This window comes from Centrocercus urophasianus, unplaced genomic scaffold (assembly GCF_019232065.1).
Source record: "Centrocercus urophasianus isolate 14NV4802_14NV808 unplaced genomic scaffold, USGS_Curo_1.0 seq_22, whole genome shotgun sequence".
Taxonomy (NCBI): Eukaryota; Metazoa; Chordata; class Aves; order Galliformes; family Phasianidae; genus Centrocercus; species Centrocercus urophasianus.
In genome coordinates this window covers 19192692-19215373 of record NW_024884778.1, presented here as the reverse complement: position 1 = coordinate 19215373, position 22682 = coordinate 19192692, and the positions used below count along the sequence as shown (strand labels likewise).

Here is a 22682-nt window from a genome sequence, read left to right as displayed (position 1 = left end):
ACAGCACACTGTACATTTCTTTGCTTTGAGAGCGGTGAGGTGCTGGAACAGCTGCCCAGAGAGGCTGTGGATGCCCCATCCATCCCTGGAGGTTCAAGGCCAGGTTGGATGGGGCCCTGGGCAGCCTGGGCTGGTAATAAATGGGGAGGTTGGTGGCCCTGCCTGTGGCAGGGGGTTGGAGATTTATGATCCTTGAGGTTCCTTCCAACACAGCTATTCTGGGTTGAAAGGTATCATGCACTTTCCTGTCAAGGGAAAATCTGAGGCTTCGATCAGCACAAGAAAGACTAGAGGCAGCCTTTAGCACAGCTAAAACAAGATGGTGCCAGCAGCACGTCTTCTGACACAAACACGACTCCAGCAGATGACAACAGCTCGGGAGCCAGAACTGTGAACTGCAGTACACACAGTCTTACGCTGGTAATAGGAATATAAATAAATACATTCCAGGGTTTCCAGTCTTCTCCAGCAGAAAAGTTCTGTATGCAAAAATCAAATGGGAACACAAAATGATAATGAGGGAAATGCTATGCAGTTTTGTATATCACAAATAGAGCAACTATGTGAAAATAAACAAATAAAGCCACTGCTGAACAGCACCAAGAGCTTAAGGATTCAGCAGAACATGGCAAAAGAGCTATAGAGAAAGCATCAGTGTTTGTGCCTTCCCTTCAGCACTGAGCTGCCTCTTCCGATTCAGTGCTGCCCTCTCTTCTGACCTCTCGATAAATGGCAAACCAAGCAGGTTCAAAACTGCAGAGACATCTCATCCTGTCAGCCATAAAGCTGTCACGACCTGGACTGAGAGAAGCAGAGAAAGTTATTCTGACTGATGAAATAAGTAAATGAGACTCTACTGCTAACACTTTCAAGAAACACCAGAATTTCTGCACAACAAAACCCAGACACCTAGGCCTGTGCCTGTGTGAAAAGAGCACTGTGAGCTTTGTGGCTGCCTTCAGAACTTTCATTAATGGAGAAGAACATAAGAGCTTTATGGCACTGGTGAAAGACTGACTCTGAAACTGCTTAAAGCACTGGAATAGACAGATGTCTTCAAAATATGTAATACTGGAGAGAGATGGTTCTGAATCACCATATGGGTTTGTAGATGTACATATACATGTACGTTGTTCCAAAAGTAATGCTTCCTATTTAATTTCGTGGAAACTACAACAGCTACAGAGTGCACAATAACACTATTTGACTGAGCAGATTCACAGCTACAAAACAATTTTTCAACGTAGTGACCACCATTAGCTGTGTGTTTCTCCAGCGACAACCAACATCTGCATGCCGCACTCATAATGACATGCGCCAACAGAACTGACCACTGTTGCTGTTGCTACTGCTGAAAGTCACCACCCACTGCCTCACTGTGCTCACATCCACTGTTCGGTCTTCGCAAATGTTCTCAAGCATCAGTGAATGTCAATAGGTGCTATTTTTTCTGCATGGAGAAATTCAATGATCCACCTTTGCTTCACAGGCACTTCCATGTCAGACACCATTATCTCAGACTGCCCAGCTGCTGCCACCTCTTGTACAGCAACAGCATGTAATGGCGTACTGGCAGGAAGGTTCAACCTCTGCTGCCACCCCAAGAACATCCACTTCTGACGCTGTGGGCCAATATCATAAAATAGGAGGCGTTACTTTCAGAGCAGCCCTTGTATTTTGCTGTTGGCCTGTAAATGACAAATTACAGCATGCTTCATCACCCTTCGTGAGTTTTAAGTTTCTCTTTAACTGAAGGCATGGATAGCTTTGGTTGTAACATCCTGCCCCACACTTGTAACTGGAATTCTGAGAGTAAAGTTTACAGATATGTTGGGGTTTTTTTTAGTTTAGATATATTCAGTTGTTAGCAAGTAATTGTTTATAGGCTGTTCTATGATTTTTTTCCCTAGCACACAAGAATCTTCAAATACCGCTTCCCTTAAGACTTCCTTACTTTTTGGTGCAGTCAACATGAGTCTATACTTAGACCCGGGCTTTGGAGACAGCACAGAATGAAAACGTTGTTCCTGCAGAACGGAAGAAAAAGCAGAAAATTTGGGACAGAGGGGAAAAAGAGTTACAGTTTTAGACACTTCTACCCAGCCACTGAGAGTTAGTCAGCTCTTCCACTCAAACCTATTATGCCCCAGCCTCAAGGAATATCTTTGTATTCAAAAACAAACCCAAAACTCCTTTTTCCTTTTGTACCTCTTTCTAACCAGCCCAAGGGTGAAGCACACAGCAATGTCCCTTCCCTGGAAGGCTGCTGAGCCACGTGCCAGGCAGCCAGTTTCACGTTTATGTTTTCTCCTGTCACATTTGAGTTCAGCCAGAATATCACACACAGCACCAAGATCAATATTGCTGGTATTTTCATAGCCCATAGCAGCATATTCCCCACAGCTTTTATTTCAGATGTAACTGAATTGCATTTATTCCTGTAAGTTCCTTCTAATAGCAGCTGTCCTGGCAATGGGAACTGCAGGAACGGTGGGATATTACGTACACTATTTTACTCTGTTAGCTGAGGAAATCCATTTAGACTTTTATGCTGAGCAATGCAATACCAGCACAAGAAGATATTTAAATAGTACAACAAAAAAAACTTTGGTTCTCGCTTCCACAGACGTTAAACAGACTTTAAAGTGTTTCTTTCCAGAACTCACTGAGGATTCTGCAATAAAGGTGCAAAAGCAGAACTTACACAATTCCTTTAGGCTGCCCTGGCACCTGTCAAGGCTGTCTGCATTTAGTTCCAATTTCACCAAGGTTTACTCATTCCACCTGAGTGTTTTAATGCTGAATGTCACCAGCGAAGTATCACTTGTTTTCTTCCCCTATGGGCAGATGGCTTGGTTGACTGTAACTGCAAAGCTTGAGAAGGGAAAACATTATTTTGTTAATGCAAAAAAGTGGTGTCAACTTTTGAGAAGCAACATGAACGGTTTTATTCAAACCTTCACTGATAAGCAATGACTGTGCCATGACTGAATTTCACGTTCCACATCCAGCCACTTTCTAACTTCATCTTATCTGGGAAGCTTTCAGAAGAAAGACACCTCCCCCCCCCCAGTGACACACACCTTGTTATATGTTTAGAGTAGTCTCAAGAAATCTGGAGATGACTGAGAAGCAGCCCTCGGTGGCTCCCCAGGAATAAACTAAAATCTCTGTTAGCCTGAGAAGAACATGGAGGCTGGGGGCAGAGGTAGAGGAATGGTCTCATAGTCAGAATGTCTCTAAATTTGAGCAGTATCAATTTTTGAAGCATAAAAAGGTTGCATCCAACACAAGTTGAAGATCGGTCACTCAAATCATTCCAGCAAGGGCCTCAGGCATACTGCAAGAAGGGAAGAACTGCTACCAGAAAGCCTCAAGCTATTTGTATTTTTGACTCTTAGAGTCAGAATTTAAACAGACTGAACATGCCAATGTTTCATTAGTACCTAACAGGATCTCTGATGTCATATCACACCCGGGTAATGGCCTTCACATATGCCAGAAGGTTAAATACAACCCTGTGAAACCAAGGGAAACTTCACTGTTGTGGCCTCTTCCCTGGTGCTGGCTGTGCTTTATTCTGAGAACAGCCTGCATCTGACAGCAGTGCTGCCAGCACAGCTGAACTGGGCAGAAAGGCTGCCAGGGAGGCGGGAGATCTCCAAGTCTCCCTGCTTGCTCCAGGGCCCGCTCCATCCCAGCACAATTACAAACACACAATTGCTGCTTCTGTTGCTGCCTGAGAACAACAGTTCAGGATCCATTTTCTTTACGAATTTCACCCAGCGCTCCAATTAATGCTGACAGGAACTGCACGCATTTTCAGAGAAGCACAGACTTGTTTTCCTCCCAGGTAAAGGAATTTCATTCAGATTGCAAGGACAGAGTAAATCCTTCAAGTGTGCACGTTACTCACTGGAGTTATCCAATTCTTTGAAGTGACTGTCATTCTTTAGTGATATCAATCAATTTATTATTCCATGATAATTAATCTATTTTACAATAGTAAGACCAAATTTAAATCTCAAATCTCTACCAGAATATTCACAGAAGAGATGTGTAATTATCTCTGAGAGCCCTATTATCTTGCCTGCATTCCTTTCAGCTCCCACAAAGAGAGCAATGTCAGGACAATTGGTACAAACAGGAAGAAATTAAAACATGAGGAATCAAGCAATGGAACGAGATTCAGCGGACGAGAACCAAAAGGTCTGATTTAGGCTAACCCTCTGAAACTTCAAATCACATCATCAGCCTCCCAGTATTTTGTACATCTCCCAGTGTTTTGTCCATAGTTATGCATAAAGTGTGTAGAAACAGTTTGTGCATTAAGTTCCCAGATTTTGTACCTAGCAGAGTCTTGGGGAATTGCTTAAAAGAAAGGGAGGGAGAGCACGCTGAAGTAACTGCCACGACAAGAATATCTGCATGGAGCAAATATGCTGATCAGATTATTAGATAATTAAGATGTAGTTTACTGCCTGCAGTATTCTAGCTGCTCCCCAGGTAGAAGGCTGCCATTGTAACCCTATCAGCAAAAACTCACCTACCTGGAATAAAATCTTCTCCAATCCACCTTGAGGCTTCTCTTCCTGCCCACTGCACTGGGTGGACAGATGGCTGCAGCAGATCTTGGTGTTACACTTGTGCCTCCTGAAGCAAATGACACCTACAAAAAACAAGAGTGGCACGCAGGCAAAACGCATCTAGAACAACCCAACCACTTTGGAGACTGCACGTGATCCCTTCTTCTCTTCAGAGTCTGCCCAGAAGTGAAAGGGGAAATACCTGAAGCCCTGCTACAGCCAGCAGACGTGAAAACATACACTTTACTATACTTATCTATGCCTAACCTAAGTTTGTCTGCTTCCAGGTAACAAAGGCAATATAACAATAAATAAATAAGTAAATATAATTCAAAACAACACAAAACCACAACAGTTTGCAGCAATGCAATTGAAACCAGCTCTAAATGATCAGGGTTAGCAACTTCCCTTAGAGAAGGTTTAACACCAGAACAAATACAGAAACTGAGGGACTCAGACATTGCATTTGTCTACAGCTGAGTCATTAGACTTCACTGGCCTCCAGTGGATGGAGTATCTGACTGGAAAGTATCTGGCCCCTCACGTTCTCTCCACATTAGACAGTGTGAGACCTATTAAATAAGACTAGAAAACTCTGATGTCTGCTACATATTTTGCCTTCATTACCAGTGCACTGATTGTGGATATGCTCATCTGAATTATTTCACTGTTTCAGTCTTAGTTCAATCACTTTATTTATCTCATCTCCATCTTTGAGTAACTTGATTTCTTATTCCGTTTTCAACAAAATCTATTCAAAGAACTGAAACATCATATTTGCTGGATTTTATGATAAGCCTTCGATTAGGTAACTTCAGAAATGAAATCTCTAATCTCTTTGCTGCTTGTTTGAAGTTCATTTTACATACAAAGAAAGAAGTTGTGCAAGACAAATAGTACAACATTCTGCATCGTTATAAAACAGTCATTTTACATGTTTATGTGACATTGAAACAGCTCATCTTTACATGACATTGAGAAACAATGACAGTGGAAGAGAGATCAGCATGAGAACTGTGTGCTGGGTTAAAACATATCTAAGAACGTGACAGGAGGCAAAAGCGAATGGGAAAATCTGTGCATGAAGACAATCACTACTGGTGTTCCCCAGCTTTGCATTTGGGAGCAGTCTTATTTAGTATTTTAATTAATAATGTTGGTGCCAAAATAGGAGAGCCCCTGTGGGAGTTTCTAATGATATAAGGCATAGTCAGCACACGCAATGGTTTTACACTGGAGTTTTACTCCTAGGTGATCTTGTTTAAGCGAATAATCAAAATAGGTGAAAATGTAATAATAATACACAGCTACTAGTGATAATTAAAAAAGAATTTATGTTAGGCTTAGCTGATGGCAAGTGACAGAGGAAAAGAGCACAGTTCTCCTTCTGTCTGGATCTGAAGCTGATCCCAAGATGCCTGTGTAACCATGGCCATGAAGACAGCAGTGCAACACAGGGCTTACAGAGAAAGGTCAAAAGGAGGCAGAGGTATTGGTACCACTGGGTACTTTACCTCCTTTAGAACCTGGGCCATGTGTGTCTGTGACTGATGGTTCCCTGCACTTGTACCGGCTGGAGGGACTGCTGCGAAAGCATTAGGAGCAAAAACCCTATATTTTGCAAGGAGAATATAAAGGTTGGCTTGTTTAGCTAAACATAACACAAACATAAACAAAGAGAAGAACAATTATTTTAAGTACTTTAGGAGATCAAATAGTCGGCCAAGCGAGAGGGAAAGGGGAAAATAATGACCCAGGCCATCAAGAACCAGCAGACAAAAAGCAGTTATAGTAAAATGAATGCTGGAATAAAATGCTGCCATGGTCTTCCATAAAGAGCGCCAGGAACAGCTTACATTTCTGAAACTGAGCCTAATCCATTTGCCAAAGGGGTTTATGCTGATGTAATCACTTCTGATGGAAGTGGCATGGACTCTGACCCAGGAGGTCCCTCTTCCCTACTGCCTTCCAGATTTGCCAGGGAGAGGATTTCCTCAGGGCTAGCACGGTATCAGTGCATGTTATCAGGCAGGAGATGATGTGCTACTTCAAATCTGATGATGCGTGGCTGGAATTTTAATCATACACTGGGACTTTAGAAGGTTCTTAAATGCCTTTGAAAACAGATTTGAGAGAGGTTTCTCAGAAGTGAAATATTTTTTAAAACAGACTACTCAGAATTGTATTTAGAATCTCAGAATTTTATCATATTTTTAATACCAGTTGGTAAGTCAAGGGAAGATACGCTGGCAGTTTGCTTTTTCCTTAACCAATGGATAGCAAGGTTACAATTAATCTTGATAAACTCACTTGCAGTTTTATTCAGACACAGTATTGGTATTCTTCCAATATAAGACACTGAGCCGATAAACATCAGTTCACCTTACAGGCATTTGCATTTGAACCAGGAATTAATATTCCATTTGGCAAACCCTCTGTGGCTCTTTAGATAACAGCTATAGAAAAGGTGATCTGCCATCTTATTAATACATCTCGTGATGGGCTGTACAAAGTAGTGACATGCCACTTGTACTTCCCTACGTCTCAAACGATCCTTCTGCATTTCAGTATCGAGGGACTAACAAGGTCCCACATCCTCAGCACTCCGATTTAAAGTTGATTTTTCACAGTAATTGGAAGAAAAATAAGTGACGTGCATCTTCTGAAATACATTTACGAAAGGAAATCGCCCCTGTTAAACTCTAGCTGTCGTAGAAGTCTGTTCTTAGAGAAGCTGCAGAGAGTAAACAAGCCGTTTTGCTGCACAGCCCTCAGCAGGCTATGCTAAGAACAAAAACCCAAAGCCACTCTCTGTATCTGTACTGTAGGAACTGCTCTGGTGCTGGACTCACAAGCATTCAGTTGACAAAACAATCTCCAGGGAAGATAAAGAAGGCAGCTGATTACCAATGTCATTACAAAGACAAAACTACGCTTTTGTGCTTGAAAAACATCGTTTCAAATAGAAGTTCGGGAAGAAAACAAATGTAATTTCCTACTAGGCACTATTTACTCTCCCAAGTTCAGAGATTTCTCAGCATTAAGCACATAAAATTGCCTTTCTCTGTTTTTATAAAAACAGAGGAACAAATACACACAGGAAAAAAAAAAAAAAAACAAACCCAAAACCCAACAACTAAATTCCACTCAAATAATAGATTATGGAGGAGTAATCAGTAGGTGTTTTTGATCTATTTCCTCATCAGAACATTGCACCATGAAAACATCACTGCTTCAAACAGTAGGATCATAGAATCGCAAGGTTGGAAACGACCTGCAAGATCATCCAGTCCAACCACCTTCCCATTCCTATTAGTACCACAAGCTACTAAACCACATCTCGTAGCTCCTCATCCAGGCACCTCTTGAACACTGCCAGGGACGGCGACTCCACCACCTCCCTGTGCAGCCATTCCAGTGCCTGACCACCCTTTGAGAGAAAAAGTTTCTCCTAATGTTCAACCTAAACCTCCTCTGGTACAGCTTCTGGCTGTTTCCTCGGGTCCTATTATTTGCCTGGGAGAAGAGGCCAGACCCTTTTTCATCACAACCTCCCTTCAGGAAGTTGTATTTTTATCTGTATTTCCCTTTTGTTACACCTGCAACCTGTTGGTTGATTTGGGGGCACATCTAGATCCTGTAAGTTCACTTTGAGGGCACAACACTGACAGCCATGTGTCTTACCAACAGCAGGGCGACTCCCAGCAAACAGGTAAACACCTCATGGAAAAGAAAAAGTACATCTGGACTCACACCATATTAGGTACTGGGGTCACGCAATTAAGATGTGAACACACAGGAAGATAACTTTAATTAATACCAGCGCTTACAGAACTTTTATTTTACATCTCACTGTGAATTAGTTTTTCAGTAAAATATTATACATGCACGGATACCTACATTTATATATAATGTAACATTTATATATAATGTATACATTAATGTATAATGTATCATTCGGTATTTGCGCAGCCCCACTGGCACACTTCTAGCATTTGTGCAGTGTATAACGCAGTCGCAGTGTAACTCCTGCAGAAATACCTTACTGATTTTACTCTACCGACAGAAGAGCTGCTAACAAACGTACCCAGCGGGCTGGAGCCATTGGAGGCTGGAGTGGAGCTGTTTGTAGCATTCTCTATGTCAGGCTCACGTTAACACCACCAAATGTGGTTCTGGCACTCCACGTTAGCAGATCTTGGACCTTCCATTCCCTACGCTTCTCACCTCAATAACAATACATTCCTGAAATCATCCCTTTGCCCTTGGTTGACTATGAGTAGAGAGCTGTCAGTTCTAGTTGAGTTAATTCTGCATTCACACATTTTTCATTTTTCCAGCCTTACAATAAGAGAGACAGAATCAAGGCACTTGATAGTTTTTTTTTCTTGGCTTATGAAACATAGAATTTGTACCATAAGATGCATTAAAAAGTTTTTGCTCTCTTGTCATCTACAGAAGTGAAACTCTGTTTGCTTCTGTGTGGAAGAAATACAGATGAAGTTAACCATACTTTCATTTTTTCTCCTCCTGTGCTACTTATCTGTATACACAGCTTACACTATTTTCCAAGAATTACTTGAGAGAAACTTCTTGAGAGAAACTGCATTTAATCAGAGAACTCTATTTTAGATTTGTGGAAGTGCATTAAAACCAATCAGAAAAAAGGAATTCTGAATACCCTAAAACCTTACTTCTCCTGCCATGAGTCAAAAAGCTCTGAGTTTAAAAGGAAATTATAGCAGAGGTGAACTCCTTAAGAATAATCCCATTTTTTTTAACGGGATGAAAAGATGAGCAGATACCAGCATCACCAGCCGATTGCAATGGGTAATAGAGTCATTAACTTTTAAGTAAAAATGTCACCTGCTGAAGTTAATAAAAAAAAGAAGTCCAAAAGCCAACTGTGAAGAGCCCACACAGTGCACAGCGAACAGAACAAGGGGCAGAGGTTTGCCACTGGGACATGACCAAACTCTAAGTGACAGTGCAGTCTGATCAGGTGTCCTTGGGATCCTGAGTCCCTTGCAGCAGGTCCAGGAAAACTGGCAGTTCTGCAGGATCTGAGCTGACTGTAAAAACACAATTGCGCCTGCAGGAAGCATCCCCAGCTCAGAGTAATGTCCTCATTAAGCGAAGCTTCTGGAAAGGTATGTCAGCTGGTAAAGAGCTGTGGCCATGCCCAGCTCCAGTATATTTTCCAGTGGTCCTCACAGAATATTGTCTCTGCCACAAAGACTCCACTTTCTGTGCTGAATCAGCACGTCCAGGACCAGCTGGGTGCCTAAAGCCACCTGGCAGCAGCCTGGGCAGAGGTGCTGCCTGAATGAATGCGGGGGGATTTATGAAGGCAGGAAAGGGAAAGGAATACAGGTCAGAAACATAAAGATGAGAAAGCAGACCAAGGCCATCTGATCCACAAAATGGAAGGTTAGCAATAGGTTTTTAAACCTGCATCACAAACCAAACTTCGCCAAGGCAAATCACTTAGTTCTTCTAATTTCATTTTCCTAGTTGGTGTACAACTCACCTAATAGAAACCGCATGAACAACTCACTGTTCCTCCAAATACTCCGAAGTTCTTATTAATAAAGATGAGGTTGAGATATGCTGAAGTAGGATGGAAAAGAGCAAGAGGAGAGAAATTTAAAAGAATAATTGGAATAATGCGGAAAAGATTTCCAGATGATTGGAGCTGTGGTGCAGCAATAAAAGAAAAGCCAACTATAATAGATTCAGAAAAATGTAACGGTAAAATCCTCCCAGCCATAAGTGTTTAAAAGAAAGGACGAGAAGAGGTTTGGAAGTAATCTATTTGCAACATTTGGATCTTTATTATTCATGATAAAACAGAATTTTCCCAATCCAAATTTATTTTCAAGAAGAGCACGTTAACGGGAAGGGATCACCGTTGGGCTGAATCTTTCAGGCAATAGTCTTTGCTAGTACTAAACAATCGCTGAAAGGAGAGCAGAGAAAGAACCATCATCATTTGCTTTTCACCCCATTGATGAGGAATACATAGAAAGCTAACAGATAGGTGCTGGAATGCTGTATAACGATTATTTTCCCCCACAAATAAGAGCAGTCATCTTATTTTTTTCACCCTTTGCTGTTATTCGCATATAGAATTATTCAAGATAAGGGTGAAATTATTGGTTGTCTACCTAGCAAATTAAATCAGATGAAAATATCGTGCAAATTTCAAGCAGAACTGTTCCTACACACATTTATTTAAAGAGAATTTAATTCGTTTAGAGAGAGAAGTAAGCTAAAAGAACAAGGCCTGCTGAATTCTCAGCAACGGGGGCTTCAGATGAAGCTATTTGCCTAAAGCCACCTTCTTTTGCATAATGCTGAACACACAAAGCTCACTTGATGGGGCTGTCGATTTAGCACCTGCGAAGATGGGACCTGAAAAGATCACGGAGTCCAACCCCTGCTAAAGCAGTTCCCTACAATTGGTCACACAGCTCAGTGTCCAGATGGGTCTTGAATACCTCCACAGAAGCAGAGTCCACCAGCTCTCTGGGCAGCCTGTGCCACTGCTCCACCACTCTGAGAGTAAAGAAGTTCATCCACATGTTTGTATGGAATTTCTTATGTTCAAATTTTAATTTTTAACACTCCTAAATTCCTAAGGAACACAATTTAAAACAAAGTGAAAAGGAAAACAGCAAATATTCTTCTTCACAACATCAGACGAAGTTAAAATCTCAGAGGTGTTGAAAGAAACAGTACTGCCCATATTACAAGAAAAAAACAACTAAATTTTATGAAAAATAAGCAAAATATATATTGACCATCGTCCAAGCCCATGCACCTGTTGGCAACAGAAACTGTACTTCTCAGGCATAGAATCATAGAATGGCGTGGGTTGAAAAGGAGCACAGTGCTCATCCAGTTCCAACCCCCTGCTGTGTGCAGGTCACCAATCAGGCTGCCCAGAGCCACATCCAGCCTGGCCTTGAATGCCTCCAGGGATGGGGCATCCACAGCCTCCTTGGGCAACCTGTGCCAGTGCCTCACCACCCTCTGGGTGAAAAAATTCCTCCTCATATCCAACCTAAACCTTCCCTGTTTCAGTTGAAAGCCATTCCCCCTTGTCCTATCACCATCCACCCTCACAAAGAGCCATTCCCCCTCCTATATAAATACTTATTTATATTATATTATAAACACTTCCTTCAGATGTCTCCAGCATCACACACATGACATCCCAGAGGTCCTAGAACATGTTATACTCAGCTGATCACCACAGCACTGCCTGCAAAACAGAACTCTGCCTGTCTGCAGGCTAGGGAAGAAAAGCCATTCTCACCAGAACCAATGTCAGCAGCATGGCAGACTCGGATGTTTCCAACGGTTCCATAAGAACTCTTTGAAATATAACTTTCATCAGTAATTTTAGCACAACATCAAGTGAAGCATAAAAGCAAAATGAAAAGAAAAAGCACAATAAATGAAATAACACAAAAGTAACGTTATTGAGCTTGAATACAACACCTCTCCAGAATGCATCAATGCATTATGTATGAATGAAAAGCAAGTGAGCAGCAGACAATACAGGATTTTGTCCTTGCAAATAAGAGTGAGTCCTAAGTGCTGACAGCGTGCCTGGCAGCATCATTCCAACAGCAATGCGAGTGCCATTGGTCTCCCTCCACCTTGTACAAGTGTTTGTCTAGTCCATCAGCAGGGGAAAAACGTCTGCGTACACATCTATATACACATCACACATACACAGTCACTCTCTGGTTCTGAGTGTGCTGCTCTGAAGGGCCACAGATGACGCCTGGGTTTGCCATGTCGATGCCATGCTCTCCCTGCCAGCAGCTGCTCTGCACAGCTTTCCATAGACAACCCTGTGCTGCTGTCATGCTCCTAAGTCTACGTTCATCGGAACTCTGACTCATTTTGTTTCTGGAGCACACCACGGCAATCTTTTACAAACAAACACTACCTTCTGAACAAAAATCGCTATGGTACCTTTGCAAACAGTCCGCCAGCCAGTTTCAGATTAACTCAAATCCCCTTTCTTGATTTTTTTTTTTTCTTCTAACATCTGAAGATTCTACCTCGTCCTACTTCTGCAGTCTCTTTCTTTTAAGACAGATTTATGGCAGCATTATAGTTCCATCTACATAGCCATGAAACCTTGGACCCTGCAGCAGAGCATGAGCTCATTCTAAAAATGAGAAGGCTTCACAAATAAATGAAACCACATAAGAACTCCCATGGTGAACTATGAGTATATTATAGAAAGCACAAAGGGGCCCCGTGGAACACAGCAGCCCTGGAGTATTCTGGGCACATTTTTATCCTTACTAAGCAGATGAAAGATGACTCAGTTTTTGAATCACTACAGGATGAAAAAAAATTCACCTTGGATTAGGGTAGATACCATGTATGATGAGAGATAGGCAACAGATTTCTCTATGAAAGTCATTTTTTTCATGAACTTATTTTGATTGTTAGGTGGGTTCCTGTCAAATTAATGATTTACAACTGCTTTAAACATTTGCATTATTATTTTACTGGATTGGTAAGAAGAAATTTACAACTTCTCCTTGGCCAAGGGAAACAAAAATAACGCATCAACATTCACAGTCTTTGGGGGTTCTGTATGTATTTAGTTATTTGTTGGGGAAGAGGAACTTGGGGAGGAACATGGGGGGAAGAAGGCAGAGGGGGAGAGGGCACCTCCTGTGGGTAAAGCATGAAAAACTATCAGACCAATCTCTAACTAATGTACACTAACAAACATACATACATAACTAACAAATACTATTACCAGATAATAAAGTGAACATGAAAATGCTAATCTAAAGGCTTTTCATACAACTTAGTTTTAAACAGAACTGGTCTGCAAATTCACTGTAAAGGTTTACCTATGAGAAAGGGAAACCCATTATTTGGAATACATGTGCACTCTCTGCATTGCAAAACGCAACTGGGTCATAACTGTAGGAATTGTGGGTCTGGGGCACTTGCAAGTTAGGTTTAAAAGCCCCTGTAAGGAACTCATGATGCAGTTCCTACCTCAGTGATGTCATGACTGCAGATGCCAAGGTTGGGCGTGGAGTTCAGATTGTTATCTGATATCAAGAGTGGCTGTTTAAGGATGCCGCACATGGAAGAAGATGTTTCTTTCACAGGTACTAAATTCTCATGGATTAAGTTCTTAATATTTTTAATACAGGAAAGATGTTCTTCAACTTCCACATTGTGGAGAACTGATTAAATCCTTTGGATGGAAGCATATCTGACACCACGGCATATAAAAGTCAACGTAAAATGATGAACCAGTTTATTTTGGATGCCATCTCCAAGTAAGCAGAAAGAAGAAGGTTATCAGGAGTCAACATGGATTCACCAAGGGGAAACCATGCTCAACCAAACTGGCAGCCTTCTGCAACGTCATCACCATCCGGGTAGATGAGAGGAGAGCAATGGATGTTGTGTACCTCATCTTCAGCAAGGCCGTCTCTCACAACAACCTTCTAAAGCAGCTTAGGACATGTGGGACAGATGAGTGGTCAGCGAGGCGGATGGAGAGCTGGCTGACTGGCCAAGCTTGGAGCACTGAGTCCGGCTGGAGGGCTGCACCTCGCGGCACCGTATGTGACCCACCGGCGCAAGAGGGCCCAACCCACGCACCTTTGTGTTTCTTCTTGCTCTTACTCTGAGCAAGCTTGGGTAATAATTCAGGCTGTTACTGCTAGAGATCCTTCGGCTGTATCATTTTCACATCAGTACAGTTAGCATTTCCCAGTCAGCTTGGTCAGGAGGAGGATGAACTACAAGAACAAAAGTGGGCTTCACGTTCGTCTTCGTAGCCTAACCACAGCTGATCAGCTCAGCAGTATTATGGGCTCAGACGATCCCATTTGCAAAGCTCTAATACCCCGTTTTGTGGATCCCTCAAATTTCTTGCCTTCTTGTTTCCTCATAATCATTCCAAATCATTCTTCCAAAGTTTTCTTTTCAATCGTTAAGAAGGGCAGCCCTTTAGTCACTGCTCTTCAGGCCTTCAGTGTTTGCTCATCCCTCCCAGCTCCAGGGAACCACAAAACTATGTGCAGAGGAAAATAATTCAGTAGTGCCCTGAGAAGAGAGCAAGTGCAGACTTGAAAACCCTTAATGCAGCAACAGGCTCCTTCACAGCTCTGTGTAGGAACTGCAAAGTAAACAGGGAACCAAAGAGCACTTCCCTCCTATCTCAAAACAGTAAGCTGTATCAGCTGCTTCTCTTTGCAAAAGCAGTGAATGAATTTCCATTTCTGATGGTCTTTGGGGTTGTCAGCCACCCTCTTGCTCCTTGGCAAAGTAGGTGACACCACTCTGTTGTACAGAGAAACGGGAGGATTGATCTTAGTCTGTCTGCTTGGATATGAATCCTAACTGCTCAGTTTGACTTTGGTTTTCAAACTATATTTTTTGCCTCCTGCACTGACCTAAATACTGCTGTGTTTGTTTTACAAACATGTCAGGGGAAAACTGGTTTTGCCCTTGCCCTACATTTCCTTTTATTTTTTCCAGTTGAGCATGTTTAATATTTTTCCCTCTTTCTCCCTTATTATAGAAGCTACTTTTTCAAGTACAATACTTTAGTCATTCGCTGGAATTCAAAAGCTTGTGAGGGGGCTTCGTGTCCCATTATTTAAAGGGCCAGCATTGAACCAATTTATTTCTATTAAATAAACAATTTGCTATTCAAAAACACTTTAAATGTTACTGCTTTGATTAACGTTTATAAGGCTTTAAAAAATTCAGACTGACAAAGAAAACTTCCATTGCCAGAGTTTACCATTTCTGAAATAAGGGAAAAACTCACTTAACCTCTTCTGAGTTCATTTTCATTCCACTGCTTTTTGTTTCCATCAGACTATTCCCTCTGCACACTTGCCCTCTATCTCCATTTATCTGATTAATTATCCTCACTTTTAGGTACAAACACTTACCTGTGTTTGATCTAGAGAGGAATGATTGTCCACCATTGAAATCACGTGTGATATCTCACTGTGTTCTCAGTTTCCTTCTCTGCTCAAAATTCATGTAACCTTCCCAAGTATTTCTGTTTCAGACTCTAAAAGGTCAACACTCCCTTGAGCACCTTTGAAACCAGAGCACTCTCACTATTCCACATCCTCCTTTTCATGGGACTGGCAATGCGCGTCACTGGCATTTCAGAAATTGCAGAGTACACTGGGCAGCATGCAGAGCTAAGCAATCCCAGGTGTTACCCACCTGAGCGAGGTGCAGACTGTGCCCTCTTTGTCAAAGAGCCAGGGTAGGTGGGAAAACACTTACTGGTAATTTTGCACAGAGTCACTCATAAGCAATTGCTTGGTCTTACATTCTCACCAGCAACTGTTTCCTTCCACACACACCTGAACCAACCTGCACTTATTAGGTGCCAATTTGATTCTGTTGCCCCGGGGGTGTTGACTGTCTTTACAGCTGATCCATCATTTACATTTAGTAAAGAGAATCAAGTCCTACATGCAGGTATGGTGAGATGAGGGTGTCTGACCAAGCTGTGGCCTCATGTATCCCACCTCCAGTTGTGTTTTGTTGTTTTTTCTCTTCCCAAGCATGCTATTACTGTCTGTGAGTCATTTCATTAATCTAGAGAGAAGGCTAGAAAACAAGTGAATAAACACCCTGCTTCACAGCCTTCTGTCTGCACTGTTTACTTCTCTGCTAATGAATGAACAGCTAAAAAAACAGAATTATCCTAATTGGGGATGTTCAAAGGGACATTATCTCCTCTTTGTCAGTAGCCCTGCCCGGGTCTGCCAGTAATTACAGTACATAGTGAGAAGATAAGCTGAAAATGTTTGCTCCCAATAACAGTGTAAAGATGAGAAAGTCCAGGAAAACAGTGGGAAGGGGGTACAGGCCCAACATCAGAAAGGACAGCACGGGAGTCCTTAACGCGACCACATCTTCCCTATTAAAACTGCTTAGAAAAGCAACATGAGAAACACCAGGCGCTTGTCCTGCCCTACACAGGAGCCCATCTCCCGCAGTGCGGGGCCGGGCTGCCCCTCACGCTGCGCTGGAACTCTGACTCCGAGTCGTGCAGCTCACTCCCTGCACAGGCAGGGCTCTTCATCTATCACACATAAAGGCAGGCGAGTGTCTGAAACGTCCTACTCTTCCTTTATAAATTTTACAGCTGTCAGAGGGATCCTATCTCTGGTGACAAGAATAAAGATAGAAGATGAAGGACTAAATGAGAAACAAATTACTGTGGCCTCAGTTTTGCCCTCCAGTGCAGGAACTATAGGAATTCAAGGTCTAACTTCTGCCATTCTGGAAGCCTGGCTTTTACTCTCCCCTGCAGTCCAACAGTCTGACACTACTGCAGAAACAGATACGGATGAACTGATGTTTGGCACAGCTCCTGCTTCATCCCTACTGCTCCCAGAGTCACATTCCCTGCCTCCCATGGAAGCACAGAAAGGTTGCGCCTTAGCACTATTATTTGAAACACCTTATGGTGTTTAATAAGCTCCTGTCAACTTTCAAGGGCAGAAATATGGCACTGTTTCTTCATAAAATAGTATTTAGTGCCTAGTGCCTACAGAAAGCATTTTAAATAACATCCAGGTTATTGTGAACAATTTCCAAGATGAAGCATGATGCCAAGATTGCACGTGAGCTTTACGCGCTCTTCCCTCTTTGTTACACACGCTGAGATTTTAAAATTTAGTATAACGCTTATATTTCTGCACCTCAGCCCAAATTTGAACACACTCTTCTCTGATCTCCTTTCAAAGAGAATCCATTAATTTCTATATCAAGGAGGGCTGACATTGAATTCCTGAGCTGAACATGCAGTCCAGCAGAAAACTCAATTCCACACTTGGGCATTCCTTTACGATTTCTCTTCCTGCTCCCATGGCATAATGGGAAGAAGTTTGTAACAATCTCCATCACAGAAGTGGTATATATACAGTTTTGGTCACATGTGACATTTTATCCCTTCCAGTTGTCACACAGCTGCCCAAAACATGCCCAAACACTTGCAGAAGCTGCTGTGTACATCCCTGTGTCCTTCTAGATGAGACCATATTATCCACACTGTCCAGGATGGACAGAATGATGGGACATCATTGGTCTCTGATGCTGCCAGAACACAATGGCCCACGCCTCCTGGGCTGCTCAGGACTTCGTAAGATGGCAAGTTTGACTCCAAGCCTGGCAGAACTGATAAACCTGTCCTTGAGTAGGACTAGGGCTGCTCCCAGAGAGAGGACACAACAGGATGTGATTCTCCAAACAGCTTCTCATAAAACTGAAGTTTCCCACAGAACTGAAGAATAAGCACTGAGCAAAACTGTCCTCTCATGCTGCAATTAGTTGCGTAGAATACACAGAATATTCTTGTGTGTCCAGTGGTAGATGGGAAAGAAGTGACAAAGATGTGCAACCATGCCACATTCATTAGCAGTGAGATCCTTACTTCCTCATGGTGGAAAAGAAACCAAAGGTGAACCCAACAATGAAATTTCTGACTGAATTTTTGGGAGCTCTGCACCACAGTATCTCACTACATTTGTAAACAAATATATTTGATTTCTGCTTCTAAATTGAAAGCACTTGGGCCATAATATTTGAAATACGTTCACATGCACTTAACATATCCCTTCAGAGATGTAAGCACACAAAATCAGCCTTGACACAGAAATCATCGACACATAAGCAGACGACAAGTAGGTCTTAAAAAAATATCACTATTTGAGACTAATAGAAATTAATATAAATTTCTTCTTTCACATATGCACTTGATGATTCTAATCAAGAAAGCTTGAAAACTTTAGTCTTTAGTTGCCTGGACAGGACTAACTAGAAGCTTTCACATTATTACTTCAACTTATTCAGTAATACCTACCTCCAAAATATCACCTTTATTTTTTATTTTTCATGGAAATAATTCTCCAATGTTGAGAATGAGATTTAGCCCAAGGAGAAGCAACACCATTTCAGGAATCCTACAAAGAAGAGTTCCGGGCTTTAAAAAATGCTTCTGCATTAACTCGCACAGTACAGACAACCACCAACACCTAGGAGTGGTAGAGAAAGGAAACAACTCTCTATTTAGACTGAAGTTACGGGAAGAAGGCTTGGTCTGTTGTGTGTGTGACTAGATATGCTATCAAAACAAGTAATATCAACAAACTATTATCTTATTATTACTGAGGTCCTGTCAGTCAGGCACAGAATTGCCACAATTTGAGATGAAGGAAGCCTCGAGTGACAGTGTGGGATGCCTTATGGCACCGAGTGGTGCGGTCTTGGAGTTAATGATTGCTAACCAGGTAATTGCTCCAGGATCCCCAAGGAAAAGCTCAGAAACTGGCTGCGTGTGAGAATGACAAGTTAATTGAGAAAACATCTGATAGCTCTATGTAGTGCCAGCCAAGGTTAGAGCTAGATGCAGAGAAGCTGTTACGAAAGAAGGAGGCAGCCCTGGCTGAGTCACGTTAAATCAGGAAATTCAATTCCTTCCTACTCCTCAGATTTTAAATATCTTATAGCAAAATGCTCTATAAGACTATTTTTTTTTAATGTTTAGAGAAGAACCTGAAATACTGCAGTCCAGTCTCTCTAAAGGAAGCACCCATTGCTTCATAGCAGTGTAAAATATATCCAACAAAATTAAGACTAATGAAATCAAGGGATTTAAAAGGAAGAGAACTAGTCCATCCCATTTTACTCTTTGTGGTGAAGTATTCCACACAAAGATGCAAAAGTCGAGAGGAAGAAATGAAAGTATTTAAGAGGCTACTTCTCAGCAAGCTAATAAACAACCAACTCCAAAACATTTAAGAACAGCAGTGCTGTGACCCAGCACTGGAAAGGTACTTAGCAGAGCTGATTGAAAAAAGTTTAAATACTGTGGGAAATGGGAACAGAATTTTCTATGAAACTGCAATGTTTATTCTGAATAAAGCTGAGGTTAAAGCACCCTGGGCAGCAGCTGAAAGGGCTGATGGCACTACTTACAGCCCACATTCATCTCAGCACCGAGATGGGGGAAACGCAGCAACCTCTGAAGAACTCAGCAAGAGGAACATGGCAGAGCTGCATGCCACACTCTCAAGGAGGGAACCTCTATAGCTCTGAAAGAAGACCAGCATCCTTTTGGGTTACCTCTCACCCACCCAAAAATATTAGAGAGTGTAGACACAGCCCCTTCTCAAACTGAAAGAAAAGGTACTTCCAGTTGAGCTAATTTCTTTGTTGAGGTCTTCTTTTATCCCCACAGAGAGGGACATTTTTCCTCCTATTATACACTGCTTGGGACTTTGCTCCTTGCCATTTTACACACAATGGAGATCCTTATCTCCTGCCAGGAAGTGCGATTCCTTGAAAAGCTTCCAATATTTAACAGTACTACAAAAAGTTTAGAAGAAAAGGGGTGGTAGAATTGTAACTGAGACAAAAAAAAAAAAAAAAAAAAAAAAATAAAAAGCACTGCATCATGGAATATGCGAGTCTTGAGCCAATTATTTAGGTTTTTTACTCAAGACCAAAGTCAAACATACAGTGATGAACTAAAAGATGGGAAGATAAAGTCTCTAAAAGCAAAAAGAGGAAAGCTTACCTCACTTTGACAAGAGTTCTGCAAGCAGAAAGGATGCTCATTCATGCAACTTTGGGAGAGCTGAACTTCATCTGCAAAGCATATTTCAAATCTGAAGCATTTTTCTTCAGTTATCAGTCACTCTAAAAAAAGAGCTGTTTGTTTGGTTCAGTAACAGGATTTGCCCCAAAGTCTCATTTATAAACATCAAGCTGAGTCTTGCTTTGGACTATCTCAGAAAAAGAAAAACTGAATCTTTATTGTATATCTACCTTTAGGGAAACATAATTGTTTCTGAAGTCAGAACTCTGGGTTGGAGCAGCTGCCAATATCCCAATCAGAATTTCCTTGATCATTACTCAAGCAGCAGCACTTTTATTTCAAAAACCTTGGTCTTCCTCCTCCACCAGAATTTCTGTTCTAACACATTATATTCTAATTTTAGTCTTTTGAGAAGTTTCTTTTCCAGTGATCTGGGTGGTTGATACCCACTCTTTCTCGCATTTAAATAATTTTCAGGTTTTTTTAAAGAGCTCAGCTTTAGCAGGTGTTTCAGTAGCTAAGCAATGAGTATCGCTTGAGAATATCTTCCATGTTTCCCAGACAGATTAGCCTGGAAGTTTCAAGAGAACAATCTTAGGCAAAACATCCATGTCATTCCATTGCAAAACCACAACAGAATTCCTAAGATGAAGAATGCAAAAATACACATCCCCCAAAAGAAGCACGCTCCCTATAAACAGAAGGTGTGATAAGAAGCAGTTGCAGCACTAGCAATACCAGTAATTATTTCAAATGCAGTAAAATTCAGAAGCTTTGAGGCTTAAAATCAAAGAAAATTACGAAAATTAGGAAAACCTTTTTTTGAATTATTCAGTTTCAGTGCAGTCCTGGGATCAAGAACAGTGAAGGGCTTGCAACCATGGACCAAATAAATATGTACCAGTGGATGCGGAGGAAAACAGCATGCTGCCAAAGCAGCAGAGACTTCACTACTAACTTGGGGTCTGCACTCACACAGCTAGAATACAGTTATTATCAGACTCAGAAGTTGAATTGAAGCATTCAAGATACCCGCTGGGTACCATCAGGAATAACCCTTCTTCAGACAAATGATAGTCTGGCCCTTTACGTCACTTCCAGCTATTTGAAAAGCGCATTTTTTTTCTTTTGACTCCAAGAAGCTAAAAATGCTGCAGCACACTTCAGCAATTGCTTCTCCGCAGTCTCCAGCAATATGGAGAAACCCACTGACAGCAACGCCTCCGTGCCTTTATGCAGTGAGAGCAGACCTATGAGATCTTGGCATCTGGCAATCTCACCAGGCAGGGAATTTTGAAATAACGTTAATGCCAGGGCTTGCTTACAGATTTATCAACACTGGTATTCATCTGCAGTCACGGGTTATCCTTGCTGAGCTTCCACATTTCCCCAGAGCGCAGAAACATCCTCCTCCTCCAGTGGAAAAGCAGGCTCTAATGACGAAGTTGCATCTACTCTGCCGTGTCCGTACAGAGGTAGCACCTGCAGCAAAAATATCAGTTGCAATATAATGCTACAGTAGACATTTCCCATCCTACTCAAAACTCCCCTTTCTACTCCATTTTTTACCCCATTAAATTCACCTAACCAGAGCAAAATAATTCCCATTGTAAAGCTGTATGTAATACTCAAAAGATGTTTCGTACCCACTGCAAAGATTTCAGGGAAATGTTTCTTCAGCAAACATTATTACCTAGGATTGCTCCAGCCTCAATTTTCAGGCATAAGAAGTGTTCAAGCATACACCTGAGGTCAACTCACTCGTCGGCCTGCAAGAACTTTCAAGAGAATTCTTTCCTTCGAGGTTCAGAGCATGCACACCCAAGCCCACCTCCTTGTGAGCTGAGGGTGAAGGAGCTGCGATTCAGGCTCCGTTCTCTGCTCAGTGCAGTGAACTTCCCAAGGCTGGCTTCATCCTCAGGCTGGGCATGCGAATACCTCAGAGCAGCCGGGCACGGATCGGCATCCCCCCCTACATCTCACACAGGTCTAAAGCCTTACCGCCTGCTTACGGCTACATGCAAGTATTTAAAGGCTTTCGTCCCATCCTCCTCACCAAATCTCCCTCGTTCTCAAAAGCGCCTTTGTCTAAACGCAGACCAAAGCCTGAATTGAAAAGAGGACGGGAAATTAGATCGAATCGAGTCTGCAGCACCCTCGTTACTCCTCACGTCAGAAGCGGTTACATAATTGGGCTCCAGACCGCAGGCACTGAAGTGTTAAGAGAGAAAAGCGATCCCAGGACCGCATCCTGGGCTCGAGCAAGTAGATAACACAAAAGCAGGCCAAGAGCTTACCACTAATGCTAGTTAATAACTGCACCGTGTCAAGCAAGGCCCGTCATACGGCACGTGCGGCCAAAAAGCGAGCAGTGCGAGAAGTGGAAGCGGAATGATCTCATCCGCGCTCCGTGCACAGCTGCTGGTGCGGGAAGGAAGGCGCAGGAAGGAGCGCGG

The 22682-nt window shown here is 42.2% G+C and overlaps 1 long non-coding RNA gene across 1 annotated transcript in view; it reads right to left on the bottom strand.

Annotated features, from left to right (window-relative positions):
• Positions 1-21703, bottom strand: part of LOC122162751 — a 37978-nt gene extending 16275 nt beyond the window's left edge. Inside the window, exons 1-5 of the long non-coding RNA XR_006169683.1 lie at positions 21552-21703; positions 20206-20276; positions 18490-18589; positions 4551-4669; positions 2705-2874 (exon numbers count right to left, since the gene is read on the bottom strand). This is a non-coding gene — a long non-coding RNA (uncharacterized LOC122162751). The remainder of the gene's footprint in view (positions 1-2704; positions 2875-4550; positions 4670-18489; positions 18590-20205; positions 20277-21551) is intronic.
• Positions 21704-22682: the final 979 nt, after the last annotated feature.